A 23871-nucleotide genomic window follows, 5' to 3' on the forward strand; every position below is an offset into this window, starting at 1 on the left:
ACAGTACTGCCTCATGTTCAAGCACGTGAAGCTCCTTTGGCCCAGGGATGTCAGCTATTTCGGTTTTTCCCAGGGAATGGGAAACAACTAGTGTTGTTGGTTGGAGTTGAAATAACTCTTAATCTGTTTGTGGCTTATTTACAATTAATAAACTTTTCAAAGTATATCAGCTCATGCACATGGGATTAAGCTGGCAACCTCATAAAAAGGAGGTGACTAACCACAAAGAAAACTTATCATTTGGTGACAGGTAATATGATTTATGTTTTGAATCAATTTTTTTGCGTTACTTTTATAACATATTTATTATGACCTCAGCCAAAACAATAAGACTATACAGCCAAACCTATATACCATCTTAATAGATATTTAAACGTGTTCCATTTGGTAAATGTTATCTCTTTTCTTGCAGCTTAACTTCATTTTGCTTGTAGCAAAATCCACTGCTTTTTTAGAACATGATAACTTCACTGGGCATAGACAGTATATAGTTATATTTGGCAAAGTGCGTCCACAGTTTTCATGTATTGCAACCTAATTTAAATTGAGGCCCGCTACCTCCAAGGGCACCACCTCAAATTAAAATAGACTGTGAAATAAATAGAAGCAATTAAATGGGTTAATGAGAAAGAGACTGTGGGGAATGTTTCTACTATCTTTGGATGGATCAACCTATTACTCTTGTATCTGCTTTTCCTGGCTGCTCTTAGGTTACTATACTACAAAAATAAAGCTGTATCTTTTTCATTACCAACAATGCTAACTTTAGTAAAACATCATTGTGCAGAAAGATAAAAATGTTCTTCAAAAGTAGATTTATTCTACTGGGGGGGGGGGGGGGGGGGGGGACAACAACAAAACCTAGATCTAGATATATATCTATAGAGGGCCAGCCCTAGCCATGTTCTATAGGAGCGGCCATGCTGGGTGCCAACTTCTAAGGGCGGGCTGTAGAAAGCTTCTATGGAATGTGCAGTAGGCTGCTGAATGAGGCACCAGACTACTAAGGCGTCTCACTCAGCTGCCGCTCCTCACTGCCAATAAGAGCGCAGTCACCTGCACATAATGTGCGGGTGGTTGTGGCAGCTGGCCCGGGAGCTCTGGGCTGCCTGGCTGTATACTGAAAGCAGATATCTTATGGAAAGTACATTTTCAGTTCCTGATGATGTCATATTTAATTACAGGTTCAGGAACTGAGGGGTAGATTTATTAAGCTCGGTGAAGTGATAAACTGTCTGGTTTTTATCACCGGCCAATCAGCTCCTACCTGTCATTTTTCAAACCAAGCCTGTAGCTTCACAGGTAGAAGCTGATTGGTCGGTGATAAAAAACAGACAGTTTATCACTTCTCCGAGCTTAATAAATCTACCCCTCTGTTCCTGCAGAAAAATAGCACTGTGTAAAGGCGGATATACAACAAGGTGGTATTTGGATCAGGTAATCAGTTCCGCTTACAATAAAAAACAGTGCATCCAGTTTACATCTGGGATGCCTTTTCCCACTGGTTTCCTTCAGACTTTATATACCGACAGGGAGCTTTCAGAACTGGTATTGATCTGTTGTAATGGGCCCTGCAAGTCAATAACAGTTACAGCTAAATCCCAAAAGAGAACAAGACCATGTCTGTCTGCATGTCACAGCCAATGTTATTCCCCCAAGTGCTGTAGCTCAGACAGCTAATTCTTATACAAGTGTAAGCAAGCCTGTAGACAGAGGAGGCTAGACCACATACCCAACATGGCCAACTAAATGCTAACAGCAACACAGCAACTATAATAGCCAGCTGACATACCAATGCAAGAAAACAAGTGTCAAAATCGCTTATTCCCTACTTTGGCTATTTCCATAACGGAACCCTGTTCATTTCCTGATTGATAAAACACAGACAAACTCATTTGTAGCCATTTTTTGGTTATGGCCTCATAAACAGGACAGGGAAAATCATTACTATATATTTGTTTTCTTCTATTATTTTTTGCTATAAATTATTCTTAACAGTTTAATCACTTAAGGTTCCGATCCTGGAACAATCCCACCAGATGTGGACAGGGAAGGGCAGACGGACATCACCAGGAAGAGCTGAGCACAACTGTGTACATCTTGCAGAACATGTCAGGGCACCATTCTCAGCAATAGATGAATTTATATTGGGTTTCTAGAACAGGGTAGCTAGGGGAGCTGGCATGAGCCATCTGTTTCCTCTGAGGCGGAGGGACATTTTCAGCAAATTACCATGCAGATGTTTAGACCACGTTGAATCAGTATAAAAACTGGACTGCATACCCATCTAGAAGAAAAGGCTTTGCAACTCGCTAAAGGTGGAAGGGTGCTTGAGTGCGGGCAAACCCAATGCCACAGTGGTGGCTAATGCGACTTCAATGGACAGGAAGAAGACTTAAGGAGTACTCATCACAATCAGATCATACAGATGGAGCACCTCTCATTCCTGTGGTTTTTTTCCGATTCTATCGCCAGCCACCAGAACCCGCCATCAGACAGAAGGTTGGGGTGCGCACAAGACGGTTGTGCGCCGTTACGTCTGAGCCCTTCACCGCCTCCCGTTGATTCCCTGACGCTCCCCCGTAGCTCCCTGGCAAGTCTCCTTGAAAAGGAGACCGGCATGAAAAGCATTCCCCACCGTCATGTTGATGGAGATGCGTGTGCGATCTTTACACACCCCCGTCAGATGGAGTGCTTCTTGCCAGCACAGGGAATCTGACGATTCCCAGCGCTGTTCGAAATGCGCTCTATCTGTATAAAGGATTGAGAAAATAATTTTTCTGAGTACTTCATGTGCCCTGTGTCTGTATTCCCATATACCTTAGTGGTTGTGTTTACTAGAGATGCTTAAACTTTTTTTACAATGTTTTTCAAAAAGGTTCACTGAATTAGCTTCCTTCTAAATGCAAGCAAATTCTAAAGAGAGACCAAATATTTTAAGTAAATAAGCATGTTCAACCATGTGCCCACTACTGAATTTACAATAATAACATACTTGCCTACTTTTGAAAACTAATTTCAGGGAGATTATAGTTGGTAGTAAAATTTGCACAGTGCCCATTGAGGGGGCATGTCATGCTCCACCCAAAAGGCGTGTCTAGTTCCATATATACAGAGATTGTGAAAAGAGATTGTGAACGTGGCACCTAGACATGTGGGTGTGTACTGCTACATCTGAAAGGAATCTTTTAATATGACTTATATCCAAATGTATATGAGCCCAAAGCAGTTAGTAAAAGCTGCTCTACCTGCTAAAGAAAAGTCACTGATACGTATCAGGGATTGTTTATCTATTGTGTTTTATACGTGGTTCCATATAAATGGCCACATGACAAGCCATAAGAGTCTCTGGGGCAGATGTATTAAGCCTTAACAAGTGATAAATGCAAGGGTGATAAGGAGAGATAAACGTCCAGCCAATCAGCTCCTTACTGACTTTTTTCAAAAACAGCCTGTAACATGGCAGTTAGCAGGTGATTGGCTGGACGTTTATCTCTCCTTATCACCCTTGGATTTATCTCTTGTTACAGCTTAATACATCTGCCCCATTGTTTTTTATCAGCAATGCTGGGAAATGGCGTTGATGATTCAATGTAAATGTATCTCCCATTCCTATTTTTCCCAAAAATGTATCAGCTACATAATCAGGGCTAGGTTACATGAGGGAGTTTGCTAGACTAATCAGGGAGAGAGGGAGATTGCTGCTAAATCAGGGAGTCTCCTGCAGAAAGCAGGAGGGTAGGCAACTATGAGTAATAATGAGAAGCAAATGAAGCTCAATGATTTATTGCATGTTGGAAAGGGTCAATTGATTTATTTTTGCTTTCAAACACAATTTTTACATTATTGGAAATCTTTTACAAGGGACACAGAGCAGAGAGCTTTGCTGATAAAAAGAACAATGTGTGTATATTGACAGTACTGTATATTATTATTATTATTAACAGTTTCTTATATAGCGCAGCATAATCCGTTGCGCTTTACAATAAACAATATTGTATAACAATATATATAACAATATATTACAGTGCCATGGTCTTCTTTCACATAACCGATCAAATTATACAGCACTTTTTCCTTCACTGACTATTAAGAATATACATATATATATAAACTATATAAAAATCAACAATATCAATGTAAACATTGCACAACTTAAATGACTGAAATCTAGTTACATTACAATATAATGTTAGGTGCTAGTGCTGCATTACCACATAATCATAGGGTACATTTACATTTCCCAATTTGAAATTGCTGCAGGGATCTTATAATAAGATTTTTCAAAACACTCTAATTTCGCTGGATGGGTTCTGCTTTCACCTAGACACCGCTACAGCAGTGATCATCTTAATTCCAAAACCCGTTGAAGACCCTCAATTGGTCTGTAACTATCAATTAATTTCATTATTAAATAAAGATTTTCAGCTTTTTGCTAAAACTCTTGCGAATACTATAGACTAAACCTCTTCTCCCGTCACTTATTCACACAGACCAGGTGGATTTTGTCCCAACACAAGAACTGGATAACACCAGACGACCTTGTATACCAGATCCATCACTCCTATTTTCTTAAATTCAGTTACTTACTGCTGGCCTTTGAAAAGGCCTTCAATAGGTTCTCCTGGTTTTTTCTGATCAGCACTCTGCAAAGTTTCAGCATTCAAGGAAAGTTCCTACAGGCCATCCAAGCCCTATATTAATATCTCTCCACATCAGACTTCGCATGAGGTATCCTTTCAAGCTATTTCAGTATTTTGAATAGCTTAAAAAAGGGATGCCTACTGTCCCCCCTTCTTTTTGCAGTAGAGCCCCTTGCTTGTTAGATCCATCCAACATTTAGGGTATCTCTGTTAGGGCCACTCAATACAAGCTTGACCTCTTTGTGGACAACATTCTGCTTACCCTAAGTAAACCTTCCATCTCCCTTCACAACATTTTCTGTGAACCCTCCATATATGGGAACCGTACAGAGGTGGTTTTTACCTATGGGCTGCAGCCACTGTCTCTGCCTAAAGTGAAGCCAGATGCAGTCTGTGAGACTGCTCTGGCTTCAATGTGACTGGCAGTAACTTCCTATTGGAAGTCCAACCTGCAAGTCACTCAAGGGAGTCCCATGGGGAGGTGATCCCTCCCTCCGGGATGCCTCCCTGTGCGCAAATATGAGGCAGCCCCCAAAACAGGTTCTGCGCATGTGCAGTACCACAGATGATACTGCGCATGCGCCGGACCTGGGAACCGGATTAAGCCTCCAGGGGCTACCGGTATGTATGAAGTTACTGCACATGTGAGGGCCCTGTGCAGCGGACTGGCAGCCAGCACCGGAATGTGCGGGGAGCGTGGCGGCAGCGGGGGGCGCATTGCGGTGCTAACCATTATAAACGGGTTACAATGCTAACAAAGCAAACCTGGACCTTCTTCATTTTAGTAACCACTTTACGTGGTGGCAGGACTCTATACAGCATTGTGGTGTTCACCTCACTGATTGGGTCATTCTGGTTGGCTCATTAAGCAGTGGTAATTCGCTGTCTTCTTACACCTTCCGCTGGGCGTGCAAATGCCCAAACCCTGCCGCCCAGCGAATGTCCCTGCCGTACTGCGAAGTGTTTTGCATAAACATCCCATTGCAGGGTAGCATGCGGGCCCGAAATCATTTGATGGTTGCAGACCAGCGAATGATTTCTACATGCAAATCTAAGTCAGTCTGGGCTGACTTAGACTTGTATCCATCTGGTCCAAGAACAGAGCAGGGGGCCGGCGTCCTGTGACAACAGCCGCCCGCCCCCTGGCAGGCAGGTGCCCTCCTGCATTTGCCTGGGGATGCCCATCATGTTCCTGAGCACACCCAGGAAACACAGGGCATTTGCATACGAACCTGCCCTCTGCCCGCCTCCATCATACGCCCCCCCCCAAAAAAATTAGTGCCCACAGTCCTATCACCACTTACACACATTATGACTGCAGTTGTATAGCCTCCTTTATACATTATGACGGCTTTCCTAGAGCCGCACATAATGGGGCCGACACAGGTCTGAATAAGTTCCAGTCCCCGAAAGTGGGGACTGCGCATGCGCATAGGTGTCTTTGGCAATATTTTCACCCGGGCATTTCATGGGCGTTCCCACAAAAAATGGTGGGCACATCCAAAGAAATGCTGGGCAGGCCCCACGGAAATGCTGGGCAGGCCCCACGGTGTCCCTGCCTGCTTGGGACACCGGTCTCCAATTCGGAGAAGACCATGCAGCCGAAAAGTAAGTCCTGGGCTTCCATTCGGTGGCATGCAGAGGAAAAGTAATTTGATGGTGCGTAACTATCAAATGATTTCTCCTCTATCCTGATGCTTGCGAGCAGATTTTTAAGCATACACATCTGCTTGCAGCATAGCGAGGGGGGCGTGTGTTAGGTGGGGCTGGTGGGTACCCTGCTCCCTAGGCTGCATTTATTCTGAGCCTAGCGAGCACATCTGAATTGCCCTCAATGTCCACAGCTTCCTTGTATTTATTCTAGCGGAGGGAGTCGGTTATTCGAGCCAACTTGGGCCGCTCCTGGACATTACATCTGGTCCTCCCTCCCTATTGCCCAATTGGGGACACCACCTCAGTTCCGTTTGGACTTGTGGGAACATCCAGGTTATTCAAACTCCTTGGTTGGTTGGTGAGATACGAACACATTTTATCCATGTATTCTGGCTACATGTTATTTCCTATTTTAGAGTAATACATTTTTGTACTAGATCTAACCAATCTTCACTCATTTTTTTTTACTACAGTAACTACCTTATTTTTACTGCACATAGCGCTTCTCAAAAAACCCCCTGTTTTCCTTGCATTTATTCTGAGCCTAACGAGCACGTCTGAATTACCCTCAATGTCCACAGCTACCCACAGTAGTGTATAGACATAATTCCCACTGTAATGGTTCCACATAAACATATAATGCGAACCCCCCACCCCCCCTCTCACACCGAGGTCCGTGTAGCTCCACCCCTTTAATGCCCTGATCGCTGTTGCTATTACAGGGGGTGGGAGGGAGCTTCATGCAGCTGCCCGTAAGACAGTGTGTGACAGGCGCAGCAGCGGCTATCAGCAAGGGGATGCAGAGCACGGAGAGCACCTCTCCTACCTGGCACCTCCCTGCAATGATTCCTCTGCTAATCGGTTAGTGCTGGCCCTGGCTACAGTCTTCCCCCATATCACATTAACCACCTCTAAAATAACACAGTGGATAAGTTTCATGCATTGTGAGCACCATGGTACCCTGCACATAATTAAGCCAATCCTGGCCTTTCCTAAATTAAATGTCCCTTTATCTTCTAATTTGTTCATCCTCTTTTTTTTTCTCCTTTCTTACTCAAATTTTTTCTGCCCCCTTTCCCCCCTTCTAAATTTTCTCTCCTCTTTGAGCTCCCTAGCCTTGTTACACCCAGGCATTTTGCTATTCTATACACATTCTCCTACCTTTCCCCCTTTAATGACTGTAGCCTTTCAACAGTACTAACCTCTCTATATCAATCTTTACACCTCCCTAATTTAGGTCTGCACAAAAAAAAAAAAAAACATTTGACACAAAGACCATCAATGCCATACATCTACTTTGGCAAACACCAATGTCACAACATATAAAACAGCTTTCACATGTAAAGTAAACCAGTGCCTCTACTGGTGGTTGATAAAGTGGGGAATATTTGACGTAAATAGAGAAGACAGTGTTCTAAAGATGATAATGTGCCTTACAGGCTCCTGACCATAGGAAAAAAGCAGAAGTAGATATGAGGACTATGTGATTCCTGGAACTAATAGTTCCATCCTGGTTGCAGGCTTTTATTAGCATACCAATAAAAGCATGTTTTTTCACAACAGCGAATCAAAAAAAGGGAACATTGTATGCAAAATAATGCACAATGTGTCCGGTACATAATGCATTCTTTTTAGAATCATCATTTATTCTCTCTTCTCACTTTGAACTCCTCTCATTAATAAAGTCATTCCACAATCCATGAGTTCTGTCTTCGCTCCAAAACAGTTTTATACATTCTAAGACAGTCGTTTAAATTGTAATTCCATCCCCATCGTTCATCGCTGTCTGAAGCGTGGCTCCAGAAAAATAATTTCCATTTCATAAAGGAGATATCTGGTGAGAGGATAACCCATACAGCCTTTCCTGAGGGTGCTCCTCCTTTTAACCCTTGGCATGCTAGAAAATTACAATGCATCGTGTCATCTGAAGTAATTTATGAAATGATGGACTACAGATCTTTTTGGCTAGAGGTTATCATAATCATCTGTCCCTTATTTAAATTTGCACAGTAATGATTTAGTGCATATTTCAGCTCAAATATTATTAATGAGTCTGTCTATCTGGACACACAAGCTTTTCTCTTCTCCTTCTAGGCTACATTTAATTACTTATGGCTTATTTATCCATATTAATGCAATATGTGCACAATGTCTTCTATTTCCTATCATTCAGAAAAAAAACACTGTGTGCGCAAACAAAAACCATTTTAGGAACAGGAATCAATAAAATTAAATACCAGTTAACACTAGGTGCTCCTTGAATGCACTTGTTTAATTGCAACGTAACCTAGATGGGGGGGAGATTACCTCTATATTAAGATCTCATGTAGAGGTCGCAGTTTGTGAAGTGCAAATACATGAAGTACACTATAGAGTTGCTTGTATATTTGAAAAGCTATTTTACATCATCTATATATATATATATATATATATATATATGTAGTCGGAGGTCCGGCACTCCTCACCTGCCCCACTCTGGTACACTGTTGACCTACAGTAAACTTATTGTTTGAACCAAGTACCTGGAGTGACGCTTTTTTCAACAAGCTATATATATATATATATATATATATATATATATATATATATATATATATATATATATATATGTAGCGAGATGGCTGGCACTCCAGTATCCTGCAGATATTGCCCAGGTGCCTTTCCAGAGGATTTGATGCAAATGCTCGATGTAGATAGGAGAAGACGGACGGCACTCACAGGGTCTTGCAAACGTAATAAAAATACACCACACTTTGGCTTGTTATTCCAACGTTTCAAATCTTTCAATAAGCGAGCTATCGGCACTGCTCGCTGTCATAGCCAACCATTTGGCATTGAATATACCCCAATATCTACTGCTTAGAATTGACATTTTGGATGCATATAATTCTGCATAAGCTCGGCCATGTTCTTGTATGCAGCCGTTCTGTTGACCTCTCATGTCATTGTGTGTATCTACGGGGCCCATTTATTACAGATCGCATATACAATGCAATCTGGGATGAATATTTCCGTCCAGGGTCGTATTGTAATATGTGATCCTATCGTGGGGATGTATCATCCTGCACACGCAGGGACAGGGCTCGGAAAGGATGTGCTCAGCCAGGTGCGCATGTACGGGCAACGCTGACCCGGCGGCAGTGCAGGCTGTAGCCCATAGGCTACCACCATCTCAGAATGGTGGTAGCCCAGGGACCCAAAACCTATGGGGGATGTGGCCGGCGGTGGTACAGGAGGGATCTGCAACAGGGATCAGTGATTTCTGCTGCTGTCCTTCCTGATACACTTAAATGATACTTAAGATTTGCAGCTAACCCCCAGAAACGGGTGTTTTGGGGGATTTAGTCGCAAATATTAAATGATAAATGGGCCCCTATACAGGTGTGTAGAGCACATTCTGAGTATTCAATTGCTACTTTGATAATACTGAACACAAACAACAAAAAATTTGTGTGACAGGTAAATGCATCACCAATGTGCTGTAGTCTCCCTTTTGCTTTATACATACTGCAAACTACAGGTTTGAAATATGAAATATAAATAGTAAACAATTTAATAACTGAAATACACGGAGACTAGGAATTCCCATCGTGATCCAAGGGCGACTAAATGTTCAGCTTCACCGGATCTTCTCGATTAAGCACATGTGCCTCTGTAAAAGGATGAGTCATTCTGACAAAACAATCTAGGACAGTGTGAGGATGCCATAAAAATATGCACAAACTGTCTCTTTCAGGAGGTTCGCTTTCATTGGTTTTACCAGTGCAGGAAAATATACAGCTTTGTGTTTGAAGCGTTCATAAATTTTAAATAGAGGATGCAAGCAAAACATTGCAACTAGTTCAGCATTCCAATTTAATTTGTCACAAGCAAAGTATAGAAATAGGCCCATAAGATACAAGATTCCCTGTGTTCACCAGACATGGCCATAATATGTAAAAGTGTCAAAAGAGAACAACTTTGTATGGCAGCTTGCGGTCTATGATTTCTTCCAATATATTACAGTATGGTGTCAGAGAAGTTAAAGTTTCTGGTTAAGGGGCATACACACGGGGTGATTTTAACCCTCTTCTAAGTGATCTGGCTAGATTGTGCCTCTTAATAACGAGTGAGCAAATTTGCACATTTTGTGAGACTGAACATGAACAATATTTTAAAATAATAATATTAATAATGATGATAATAATAATAATAATAATAACAATGGCAGTGTATGGACCTCATTCTGCAACAGTGTTCTGTCAGATTACAGCCTCAGTTAGCAATTACATTCCTTCTTTTCACCGTCACTGCCTGTCCTAAGCACATCCTGCCTCACGCCCATCAGCCAAAAGCACAGGTTACTATTGCAGATGTAAGGGTTAACATAACAGTTAGAACCATTGTTACTTTCCTTAGCAACACATTGGCCCGGGATGTACTCATACCATCTACGTCGTCATCATCAACATTATTGAAATGTTGACATTATGCAAGGTAAAGATGTTGCAAGAAAATATAGTACATTGACTCCTGTCCCCATAATGAAGACTGTGCGGACTTTCAGACGATGTTACCACTTTGTATTTATTTTATTGTTTTACAATCCAGGCATCTTGTATTCAACAAGCTAATAGTTTCCCAAACACAAGGTTTTAGGGTTATCCATGCTTGAGCACAGGTGATTAAAATAGTGCCTCGGACAATTTGGGGTAAATTTACTATGATGGGAGTTCTACTGAAGATGGGATGTTGCCCATAACAACCAACCAGATTCTGCTGCTTATTTATTTAGCACCTCTAGAAGGTAATAGAAATAATCTGATAGGTTGCTATGGGCAACCTCCCATCTTCAATGGTACTTCCATTTTAGTAAATTTACCCCTTTCACTTAACCATCGGGAAAAAAGGGAAAACCTAAAGAGATAGAAATAAATAATAAAAATAAAAAAACAGTAAAGCAGAAAAACAAGAAATCGAAAAAGACATTGCACATGTTTGTATAAAAACTTCAGGGAGGATGCACTACAAGGTCTCCTATATATTGTAGTCAGGAGTAACATTTACCCCTGACAAAAAAACACATGCTTTAACCTGAAATAGATAAGGGAAAGAAATCTATGTGTAACCATATAACAACCAGCAATTGCGCTTGCAGTCAAAGCATTTACAGCACAGTTTATCTGGTACTTGTTTCCTAGCACGGCCACAAAGATCATGATCGTGGGCATCGTGAGAAAAAATCGGGGGCATCGCAGCCATCGCATGCACTAAAAAATCGGGTGCGATGGTACCGACGTGATGCCCTCGATTTCCCCATAGGGAACAATGTTAAATACCTTAATTTACCCACGATGCCCCCGATTTCCCATAGGAATCAATGTTAAATGGCTCAATTTACCCAAATCATCATAGGGAACAATGGGAAATGGGCCAGAAAACCCAAAAAACACCGCTGAACACTGAAATGTCCCCCCAAAAGTAGTTGACGCCACCCCACGATCAACGCGAACCCGAAGTGTGGCAAGCGCAGCGAGCCCGCGAAGGGCGGCGGTACGCGTCCTCCGACCTTTTCATACCCCCACTATCCACGTCGGCACGGAGTTGAGAATAGAATAGTGTGGCGAGCGCAGCGAGCCACCGAGCCCGAAGCGTGGCGAGCGCAGCGAGCCCCGCGGGGGACGCGGATACCTGTGAAGCCCGCGAAGGGACGCGTTTACCTGTGAAGGTATCCGCGTCCGCTCGCCACGCTTCGGGCTCGGTGGCTCGCTGCGCTCGCCACACTATTCTATTCTCAACTCCATGCCAACGTGGATAGTGGGGGTATAAAAAAGTTGGAGGACGCGTACCGCCGCCCCTTGCGGGCTCGCTGCGCTTGCCACGCTTCGGGTTCGCGTTGATCGTGGGGTGGCGTCAACTACTTTTGTGGGGACATTTCACTGTTAAGGGGTGTTTTTTGGGTTTTCTGGCCCATTTACCATTGTTCCCTATGATGATTTGGGTAAATTGAGCCATTTAACATTGATTCCTATGGGAAATCGGGGGCATCGCGGGTAAATTGAGGCATTTAACATTGTTCCCTATGGGGAAATCGGGGGCATCGCGTCTGGACCATTTAAGCTTTTTTTAGCCGCATACGACGCGACCGACGCGATATTGACTTTTTTCAATGCATTTCAATGGGAAAATCGGGGGCATCGCGTCGGTCACGTCGCAGACCACTAAAAATGACACCCGATGCCCGCGATTGTGGCCGTGCTAGGAAACAAGTACCGTTTATCTTATACTGTCTGCTCAATTTACTTGCAATAAACATCTAGGGTGAAATTTAATAGGATGAGAGATTCAGAAAATGAGGGATTTGGTAAGAAATCTCCAGGTTTTTTTTTTTAAACGGCAATCATTTACAATGCAAAAACAGTCTGATTTTGCAGTGTAAATGATTGCCGCTTTAAAAAAAACTGGAGATTTCTCACCAAATCTCTCACTTACTGAATTTCTTACCCTATTACATTTCACCCACTATGTCTGTGCATTTAATGCAATGCAACTCTTCAAATGAACATTAGCCTGCCTATATTAATTCATTACAATCTGTCCTCAGAAGAGTGAAAATATATAAGGCGCCCATTACTTTATTGTGGCACATATCAACATGAACCTTAAGATAGCTCATCACTAAGAAATAATAACTCGGACATCAACTGCTAGTTTTAAAAGGTCAACAGGTATTTGTTGTTTTGTTCACCTGAATTTAAGTATGTAGTGGAGGATGGCAAAAGAAGGTGCTACTAAAACCAGCACCATTCAACTAGATCTCACAACAAATAACAAGGAGGGGACTTACCACCCCCTCCTAATTGCATGACCTGCATTCTGTAGGACTCACCACCCTTTAATCTGACAAAGCATGGATGTCCCCACACAGAAATGCCCATTGTCCACCCATAGGGGAAGGACACATCTGCCATCCTTCCAAAAGATGACCACTTATGCAAAGCCTTGGTAGCAACTTCCCACCCATCTGGCTGTAAAATAGCTGACTAAAGAAGCAGAACTAGTACCAATCAAAAGAGGAACAAACACCAAAAATGTAAAAAAAAAAAAAAAAAAAACTCAGGTTGGCATGAGGACTTCCAAATGGCAAGAGAAAGATGGATCACATGAGCAGACCCCATATACTATACTGTAAGCTCCTCCCACTAAAGCTAACCTAGCAATCTGCAGTGTCTTTAAACAAATATGCCACAGAAAATAGGGTTCTTATATGCAGGGGTTAAAGTGAGGGGGAACAAGGTGGAACTGAGTTCCACCACCTCTAATGGTGAAGTGGAACATTTAAACCTCCACATTGGCCCTGCACATTAATTCTCACAGAAAAGAATTCTAGCTTGCAGGGGGGTGCCAAAAACCCTATCACTGGCCCTGTCTCTGCCTAATGGGGGGAGGGGAGGGGGGGTAATTAGGTGGCATAGAGAAATGAGTTCCCCCACCTCTGCATGACCACTTTATGCCCTGCTTATATGGACTTGAGCCTATGCAGCCCTCAGCCAGTTTTAATGGTGTATGATTAGAGATCTGATTTTACCATTACATTACTATTGTTCAGAAGTTCTCTGACCGGCAGACAGAGGTAGTGCACAGTAAGTAAAAGGTGAGTGACAGCATGGCTTAGGTTATATATCACCATATGTCAAAGAATATACATTTGAGTGAATAAGACTGGGAAGATACACTACATACATACCATACAATATTTATACATGGATGATAATGATGATTAGCTGACAACTCATTATGCATTCATGGTTGCCACTGAATAGATGTATTGAGAGAACCCTGCTATACCAACCCCTACCCTACATCAACAATCAGATTGGATCAGTCAGCTACGGGCAGATAAACTCAGTTTCAAGGACTGCTCATAGTCCCTGCTCCCGATTCTCTTTCCAGGATCACAAGTGAAATAATAGCAGCACCTGGGGACTGCTAAAGCTGTGTCAGTATGTGTCAGTATGACTTTGCTTCAGCATGGGGATCATACACTGTTAGTGGCTCCTATGGACTGGATTTGGAAAACACTGCTACAGTACTTGTATACCGTACATTGATGTAGCTGTGCATAGGATTATGAATCAGTCTATAAAGTTCAAAATGGCATGTTCAACTCTTTCTTCTATCCTTTAAATACTAGCAATTAAAGATGGCTGCATTTCAGATGCAGTATCACTGACCACAGTTACTTAGTTGAGATGATCATTCTGAGCAACCGTAGGGTTGCCCTAAGATCTGTGATGCAACCAAACCTGCTTCTTTGCATGCAATTGTCCATAACGAAGATGGCAGCGGTGCGTCTCTGTACAGAATACAGTGTATATGTAACAATTGCATATCTTTGTACAAAGATGCAATTAGGGTCCTGTGCCTTCCTTTACATATCATATCATTATTGCTGCATTTTCATTTTGTAAAATTAGAAGGAACCTCAAAAAACATCACAATTTAGTTTGGACTACTTTTAATAATTATGAAACAAGGAACCAGATGTATCAATCTTCAAAAAGTGATAACGTGGATAGTGATAAACAGCCAGCCAAAATGATATGTTATAGGCTTGCTATATCTGGCCCAAGGTAAGTATCCAGCTAGCTACACTGCATAATTGTAGGCACTGCTTGTGACACACACATGTGTATTTATTGACATTCTGCTGTTTGATAGCAAATGTTACTTAATTCATTTTGTATATTAACCGCTTCAGTGGTGGGGTTTTTTCTCAGGGAGCGCTCCCCACTGGGCGATTTATTTTTTTAGGGGGAGCGCTCCCTAAAAAAATCCCACCACGCTGTCTCCCGGGGCTGGCCAGCGCCGCTGAGCACTACGTCAGCCGCTGCTCGGCCCTTCCCCTGGCAACACGCCTCGGCCCCGGCAAGTCAGTAGCCGGCGCCGCAGCCTGTAACACAACAGCTGGGGGGGGGGATGAGGAGGAGGCACGGCAGACGAGAGGGCGCTAAACAGTGGCAATCCCGAGAATTTTCTGGGCTTGCCAGTCTGGGCACTGAAACATAGCCTGGAAAATTCTCAGGATTACCACTGAAGGGGTTCATAACCCGAATTATCTAATATGTTGTTAAACACTGTAATGACTTCATGTCCTAGTTATTTATATATTTGCAGCTTTTTGGGGGCCAGCTTAGTCCGAAAGGGCCAAACTTTCCATAACAACAGATAAATGTATATACAGATTTAATCTATGTAAACTAAGTGACGATATTCTGTATATTAATGCAAATGTTGTAAGAAAGGAGTTAGATCTGTCTCAAAATTGTGTTAACATAATAGTGTAATATTTAGCTTTTAATGCCGACCTTGTAATTAACACTTAATTATACCTTACAGTCTTCCAGTAATTTCCCTATAATTGCTGTAAACATTTATATAAATGACACACAAAGTTATTTTTGTAGGCAGATCATGGTTTGATTAAAGCAGCTATTTTAAGAAGAAAAACAATTGCATGTTACATATTCAGAATCAGTGTCTAACTCTCAAGTGAGAAAGTTATAGAAAAGGAAGACACAAAAGGAGACCTGGAGTTCACGTTTTATAATTAGGCCCCTAATTAGTACTATGCGGAAAAAGGAAATATTTTGAGTTGAGCATGTCAGTTAGCGAATGAGAAGCAGAGATTGGCAGGGAGGGAAGTGACAGCAGAAGGTGGGGTCAGCAGGGGGCAAGCAGGCATCACCAGGAGACTTGCGCAAATCATCACCAATTACAGGTCGTAAATGAATAACATCACAGTTGGTGGTAAAGACTTTATACATAGGAAATTATTTATGTGTACATAAACTTTAAGCAGGTATGGCAACTAAAATGTACAAGATGTTTTAGAATTTGATTTTGTACCCATTATCTACACAGTAGGTGAATAACTATGACTTGGCTGTTCCGTAGGAACGCAGTTATCTGTGTGGATGCGTTGTTGCATTATTTGCACATTAGACCAAGATATCAGCGTGTAACCACCATACGCTAGCTTTCTTGCCATGCTTAAAAGTAACCAAGCACCAAATTGGCGTACTGCCTAGGTGAAGCCAAATGTTAAGTTGATTCTGATGTTAAGTGCACATATATCAACTCCAGTGATGAGAGAAGCTATAGAACACATACTGTCTACAATAACCATTTGAGGCGATCCAGTATCCTTAAGCTACAGTATGTGTCCTTATATTCGTTGCTTATATAATACATTTATGAAGCCACAATATTCTTTAAATACTTTAATTACACAAAATATTCCATGTTTACTTTGGATCAAATTAAACTGGTCAGATGTGGATAAATGGTTATTTATTTTATTTAAATAAGGTGTATTTCATCATGGGTTGATTACAGCACAAGGTCCCACTCTTGTGAATGGGTGATATATGGCAGTATTGTGGTATGTCCAGAGCAGGGCTTAAAGTGGTCCTGGAGAGGTGGTGGAAACCATTTCCCTCTGACTCCCTCCCTCCCTCCCTTCCCCTGTACTACAGGTTGAGTATCCCGTATCCGAATATCCGTTATCCGAATTATTCCGAAAACCATACTTTCCAGAAAGTGGGAAAAAAAAATTTGTTTAGCTAAAAACTCACTGGGGACATATGTAACAGCACTACTGAGGACATGATATGTAACTGGCACTATATATGTACAAGAAAATGATTGCTTGGCATTCAAATTCAATATCTGAGATAGTACATAAATTTTGTTTCATGTTTTGAAACCATGTTTTTTGAACAAATAACATATATTTGTGTGTATTTTATGTGGTAATAAAATATATTTGTGTTTATTTTATGTGTTTATATAGCATAAATGCAAGATACTTCAATATACATCATTGAAATATTAAAATATTCCAAAATACGGAATAATCCGTTATCCAAAATTCTCCTGGTCCCGAGCCTTTTGGATACGGGATACTCAACCTGTATTAGGCAAAGCCAGGGCTAGTGATAAGGTTTTTGGCATCCCCCTGCAAATGATAATGCTTTTGTGTTAGAATTACTGTGCAGGGTCAAGGTGAAGGTAGAACTAGTTTCACCTCACTATCACAGGTGGTGGAACTCAGTTGCAACCCCCTCTCCATCACTTTAAACTCTGGACAAAGGGAATGAAATTAAGCAAGCCAATCCGCTCCATATTGGTAGATGGGTCAGATAATTGTATAACTGATCCAAAGTGACAAATTCTAAAATGTAGAATTTTTGCATTGGCAAACACAGTCTGTTACATGGCAGGTAGGAGCTGATTGGCTGACTGTTTATCACTCTCCATTTTATCACTTCTTTTTTTTTCAATAATAGATTTTTATTTGGTCTTCAGGAAAAGGTACAAGGTACAAATGCATATACAAGAACATTAGCGATACTTAAACACGACAGTATATATAAAGTTTGCATCACAAGAGGATCACCCATTATTCTGGTTGGGCAATGTCCAGGAGATATATGGCATTTTTTTTTTTATAATCGTCCTTAGAGACCTACAATTTTCCAATTTTAATATAACCATAAGTAAGTACAAACTTGAAAAGTATCAAATATATATATAAAAGAAAAAAGGGGGGGGAGAGCAGAGGAGAGGAAAGAAGACAGACACAAAAGGGAAGAATTGCAGCCACATAGCATAGGGTAGTAATAGCTTAGTACCTACGTCACACTAGGGGTGGATCGTTGCCAGGTAGAGAGGCATATGGAAAGAGCTATCAGTGGATTGAGGCATATATCCTATGTGTGTGGAGGCTAATTGAGGGCTGAGAAGTTCCACCTGTCGTCGCTAAACACAGCGAGGTTCTGCGATTCCCTATATTCACACCACTTCAGCCACCTGAGGTGGATTGATGAGGCGACAGGTGAGTATTGAACGTTTGCAGTTTCGAAGAGGTAGTGGTTATGGACCTTATTTACAATATGGTTGATTGAAGGTATGTCCGTGGATTTCCAGTTATGGCCTATAGCTGCTTTTGTAGCTATTAGGATATGTCTTAAGATATATATAAGTTCACCCCCCCCCCCCCCCCCCCCCCCCCCGAGATGTTCATGATGGTGAAGTAGCGCTACCACCGGGTCTAGCTGGGTACTGGATCTAATTACTACGCTAATAAGATCAAAGATTTCTATCCACAGGGGACGGATCTTTGGACACTCCCAGAAGATGTGGAAGATAGAACCCACCTCGCCACAGTTCCTCCAGCATAGATCTTAGATATTCGGCCATATGGCATGAAGTCTCTTGGGGGTGAAATATGTCCTATGGCAAAGTTTATAGAACATTTCAGCATGTAGCGAGCATTTGGACATTTTAAAACCCGAGTATAGGATAGAGTCCCATGTCTCCTCGCTCAGGGAAGTATTGAGGTCAAGTTCCCACTTTAATTGGGCAGGTAGTTTCCCTTGCTTAGCTGTAGATACCAGGAAGTTGTACCACCTAGAGATGCCTCCTTTGTGTGATTGGGAAGATAGCTTAGAGGTGAGTATTTTAGATGTAGGGAGTCCTACTGCGGAGCCTGTGCTAGTAGTGGAAAGCCAGTGTCGGATCTGAAGATATTTATAGAAATCGTTTTATGTAACCCGTATTTCCCCTGGAGCGAGGAGAATTGCAAGAGAGAACCCTCCTGCACTAAATGGCCGAGGGAGGATATGCCCGCAGAGGACCAAGACTCTAAATTTAGATCAGGGATTAGTTTAGCTATAGAGTTAAGGGATAGCTCCGTGCTTGGCAGAGACATCTCTTTTGTCCCAGCGGTCACCTCGTTCCATACCTCTAGGGTTGCCTTGACTGCTAGTCCCAGCTCCGGTCTACACAGGATAGCCCGGGCAGGGAGCCAGCAGAGGTCTACCAGTGGAATGATTGGGGAAAGGGATCGCTCCAGCACCACCCATGGCTTTGGGGAGCTTGGTTCAAACCAGTCCCTAGCCTGGCTTAACAGGCAGGCCAGGTTGTATTTTTCAATATCAGGGTACCCGAGTCCCCCAAGGCACTTCGGTAAGACCGTTGTGCTCCTAGCTAGTCTAGGCCTCGCCCCCTTCCAAATATATTTAGTGAATATCTTAATTTTATGCATTAAATACTTGGGAAGTCTTCTGGGAATTGCTCGGAAGAGATAGATTAATTTAGGGAGGAGAAACATTTTAGAGGCCGCCAATCTGCCCAACCATGAGATTTCGTGGGTGAACCATTCTGTTATCAGTTTCTCAAAAGATTTGAGAAGCGGCAGAAAGTTGCATTCAATCAGATGCATGTCTCTGGTTACGGACACTCCCAAGTATTTAATTGATCGCGTTTGCCAGGCGTATCTATACATATCCTTCATACGGGCTTCCACCTCAACTGGAATATTCAGTGGAAGAGCCATTTTATCACTTTTGAAGCTTAGTGCATCTGGCCCTTAAGCTGGGTACACGCTGGGCGATATATCATTAATGATATGGACAATATCGATACAACATATAGCGCAAATCGATCAGTGTGTACCCACTATATTGCTAACCATCATTAACAACCCATCCATCATCCGTACCTGCAGCTCAATCTGACAATATCATCAGAGACTGCATGTATGGAGCAGGGATGGTGTAGGGGGATGGGTGATGTCACTTGACCGACATTGTGAACACTATTGGTCAGTGTGTCTAACACAGTTGGGAACTGGGACAACTTCCAATTTCCTGCCAGAGAGATGCTGATACACTGCAGGACAGATACAGGGGATAAGAGATATAATGGAAGTCATAAGAGATATAATGCAGAAGCATTTCTCTTCTGGATAACCTATTTCTGTTGAGCTGCTCACAGGGTGGACGGTTGTGCAACACAAGGCCATGAAAGGAAGGCTGTTGTTCATTCAGAAATGTAGCCATGATAACATGCCATAAATGTTAGTATAGAATTAGAGGTGCTTGAAGTAGCGGCAAATTTTTCTAAAACAGGTTGAATGGGTAAAACAAAAATATAAAATTACATATTATGGCATTTCTCAAATTGTGAACACTTTAAAATTTGACAAGCACATGCTCAGCCAGTTTGCACATGACCCAATTGGATTGGAGATGTCTCAACTTCATCATGATGACGACTTCAAATGTGATTGCTGTAAACTGTGAACACAGCAGTTAAAATGTTAAAGCCAATGGTGCGGTGTGCCCTGGAACTGTGCAGCTGGCAAGGGATGACTTTATCTAACAATTGCTCTCCATATATCGCAGGAAGAGGGAAAAAAACATGTACTGCAGTAGTTCACAGCACAGAGGCTATTTCTGGATTTTGTGACAAAACTCAATTAGCAGTGAGCCACAAGTCAGTCAGGGGTGTCCTCTTTTCAGGCCTCCTTGAAGACCTGAGAAATGAATGTGCTATTTAAACTGACAAAGGTGGAGAGGTAAGCTTCAGGCATTTACTACACCTGGAGTGTGTGAAAGCACGGCACCCAACACATTACATCTATGCTTCTAAATTTAACCTGCTTGAATCTATATTAAGAAAAAACGACTGTCCTTTAGTTGTTAAATCACCTTCATTCGAGCAGAAAAGTGTAGGGAACGCATGTAGAAGCCTACGTGATACTCATTCTGATCAGGCTAGCAAAATAATCCTAATCATCTCCACAAGCTAACCTATATGGTTTCATTTGACTCATATAAAGGATTGATCGCTTTTAATTATTCTGTATAATGGTTGTGCAATACAAATAAATAATCATAGTAATATTCAAATTAAAACCCCAAATTCGGGAAAATTCTGGAGCGACGGTGTTCCATTTCGACATTGGAATAAATCCCCATCAGCCCAGATCACCTGTACACACTGGAACAATGTTAATGAAGGAGGGAACAATCATGGTTCCGTTCTTCATTAACATGCATGGTGTCACCAGGTTTAATGTGCAGCATAGTAAACCTTTTACAGATGGACCTACAGGGTCCAGCTAGCCTCCCCTGCATGCTGGTACTTGGAGTACCACCAAATACCAGCATGCAGGGCATTAAAGGGCCCGCTGGTACCTGTAGTGCCCCTGTGAAAGTAATCCACAACCCCTGTAAAAAATACTATATTCACCTAGTATATATAGTGTCCCCTTCGTTCCATGTAGGCATCCAGGGGTTATAAAAAAAATACACAGAAAACCCAAGCGGATATGTGCAAGTGTTTGATCACACACTCACTTCCACTAGTGATTGACAAGGGCTCGGGTGGCTCCTGTCACTGGGAAACGATCATCCAATCACAATGGAGCTCCTGTGGCTGGCTTGTGTCACTCAACATTCTCTCCATATGCTACTGAATAATGGAGTAAAATCCCAGCCTATGATAGAAACCACTACATGGTGACTAGCCGCAGGTTAATTGAGGTCAAATATGTGGTTGGTTCTCAATTTATCTGTGGCTGGCCACACTGTAGTGACAAATAGTGACAATGCGGCCAAATCAGACCGGTGAATTCGGCCGCATTGAATTGGTATTGTCGGATCCATTCCAACAAATGCCTGTCTGAATGGATCCGACTCCAATCGAATTTATACCTGATAAAAAAACATGTTTCATTATGTCAGCTTTCTGTAGCATACCAAATTGACAAAATGTTTTACAGCACAGCAGGCCGTCTGTAATTGTGGTAACAGGACTCTGGGACATAGAAAGCAGACCCAGTGGTAACCCTTATCACCTCACAGTCACTTCCACACTTATAGTGCTTTCTCAGCTGGGACAGTGCCAGTCTGAGAGATATGTATGGAGAGGACTGTCATCAGCCCAGTGATGGAAAGGCAGGCAGCTGTCTCCATTCACTGCTACAAAGGGACATTTTCCAAAAACAGTTCAAGGGATTCCCCAAAGCAGCAGGAGCCTGCACTCTCACAGCTAGCGTCCCTAAATATTTTTATTCTTATGCTGGCGATGCATTACAGTATCTTCATACCCCACCAAACAATTTATTTTCTGGACAAGCACATCCCTGAATAATTTAAACACATGGAAAGCAATGTAATTGTTTTACTCTCCTAAGGTTTGCAGTCAAATTCATTCTTCATCATTAGTGCAAGTGTTCTTGCATATGTGTTCATTTTTTGCTAAAGCATGTGCTTAGAAGGATCATTGCAGTGGAGTCACACAACTGTACACACTTTTATCTAGGGCCAAGACATGCTCAGATCAGTGCTTCTCAACACAGCTGCCCAGGACCCCAAAAAGTTCACATTTTCCAGACTAGCTAGCAGGGGTATTACCAGTTGTAACATTCTGCCCTCTAAACGGTCAAGCAGGGGTATCCTCTTAGCCACAGTAAATGACAGCGGCTAATGGATGCCCTAGGTGTTACTCTGCTGGCAATTATCAGGGATTATGTTTTACCTGCTTTAGGCACACAAAGCAGAATCCCTGATAACCATCCCTATGAGCTACGTTTTTTCCCTGATCCCATGTGTTATCGCTTGAAAACGGATCATTTACCACATGTTAAAAAAGGCTATATTTGGATAGCAAGGTAATCTGACTAAAATTGCGATATTAGCCCGTTCTGCCATGCAGTAAATTACGAGAGGCAATGTGAAACCCCCTAATTATTCCCCCCTCCAAAAAAAAATTCCAGAAATACGTTATTTTTAAATTTAATTAACTAGTATTTAAATGTATTTTGAAAAAAATAAAGAAACTAAGCAACCTCGTCCCATCTCCTTAGGCTCCAATGTGACCGTATCTGACAACTAGGACTATATGGCTATAGAACCATCAGTGGAACTATGTATCCAGTTACATTACCTTCTATTGTCCATTGCCTCATGGTTCCACCCCCACATGTGTCAATATAATCCACTATTAACCGCCCCTCCCTTTTCCAGGGTCAACAGGTCAATGAGTTTTTGTTTACTATCAACTTGGAACCCCAGTTAGTGTAATGTGTACCCTCGCATGGCTCACTTTGTTTGCCATGCTTCAGGCTCGGTGCCTCTCTACACTCAGTACAATATTATATTCTCCCTCTATGCAGACATGGATGGTGAAGAACGAACAAGCCGGTTTAAAATAAATAAATAAATGAATAATGAAAGCATGTCGACCTTGTCATGTGTCTACCATTTTCATGTCGACCTTTTGAACTGGTCGACCTATATCCTGTGGATGGCCATGGTTTGGACATGCCTGATCTAGGCAGTAGATCTAGCAACCGGAATCAGGTGATGGTCAATGGTCGCTGCCAGGTGGGCAGAGCAAGATGATTTACGCATTCAAAACAAAACGTATTGGGGGGGGGGGGGGGGCGGTGTGTGTGGAGGGATTGGGGCTGTATCAGCCCCTATACCTGGCCTAGATTATAAACCTACTTCCAACCCTCCCAAAAATATTCACTTCACACATAAAAGGACCAATTGGCATCTGTCATTTTATAGGCTATAAAAGATAAACTGATTGGTTAACGTTATCACTCTAGTGGGATTGACACTAGAGAAATAAAGTATTTCTGTAGAACACAGTGGGGTCAATCCTATTATTTGCAAAGGGTGCGAGGGGCCGTTTGGGTGCCATTCCAATGCATTTATATGCTGGCAATGGCACC

At 42.2% G+C, this 23871-nt stretch overlaps 1 protein-coding gene across 21 annotated transcripts in view; it reads right to left on the reverse strand.

Moving 5' to 3' along the window:
- KCNMA1 (potassium calcium-activated channel subfamily M alpha 1) overlaps nt 1-23871 on the reverse strand; it is a 459278-nt gene that overhangs the window by 334747 nt on the left and 100660 nt on the right. The window lies entirely within an intron of this gene.

The sequence above is a fragment of the Crinia signifera genome, chromosome 6 (assembly GCF_055691185.1).
Source record: "Crinia signifera chromosome 6, ASM5569118v1, whole genome shotgun sequence".
NCBI classification, from domain to species: Eukaryota; Metazoa; Chordata; class Amphibia; order Anura; family Myobatrachidae; genus Crinia; species Crinia signifera.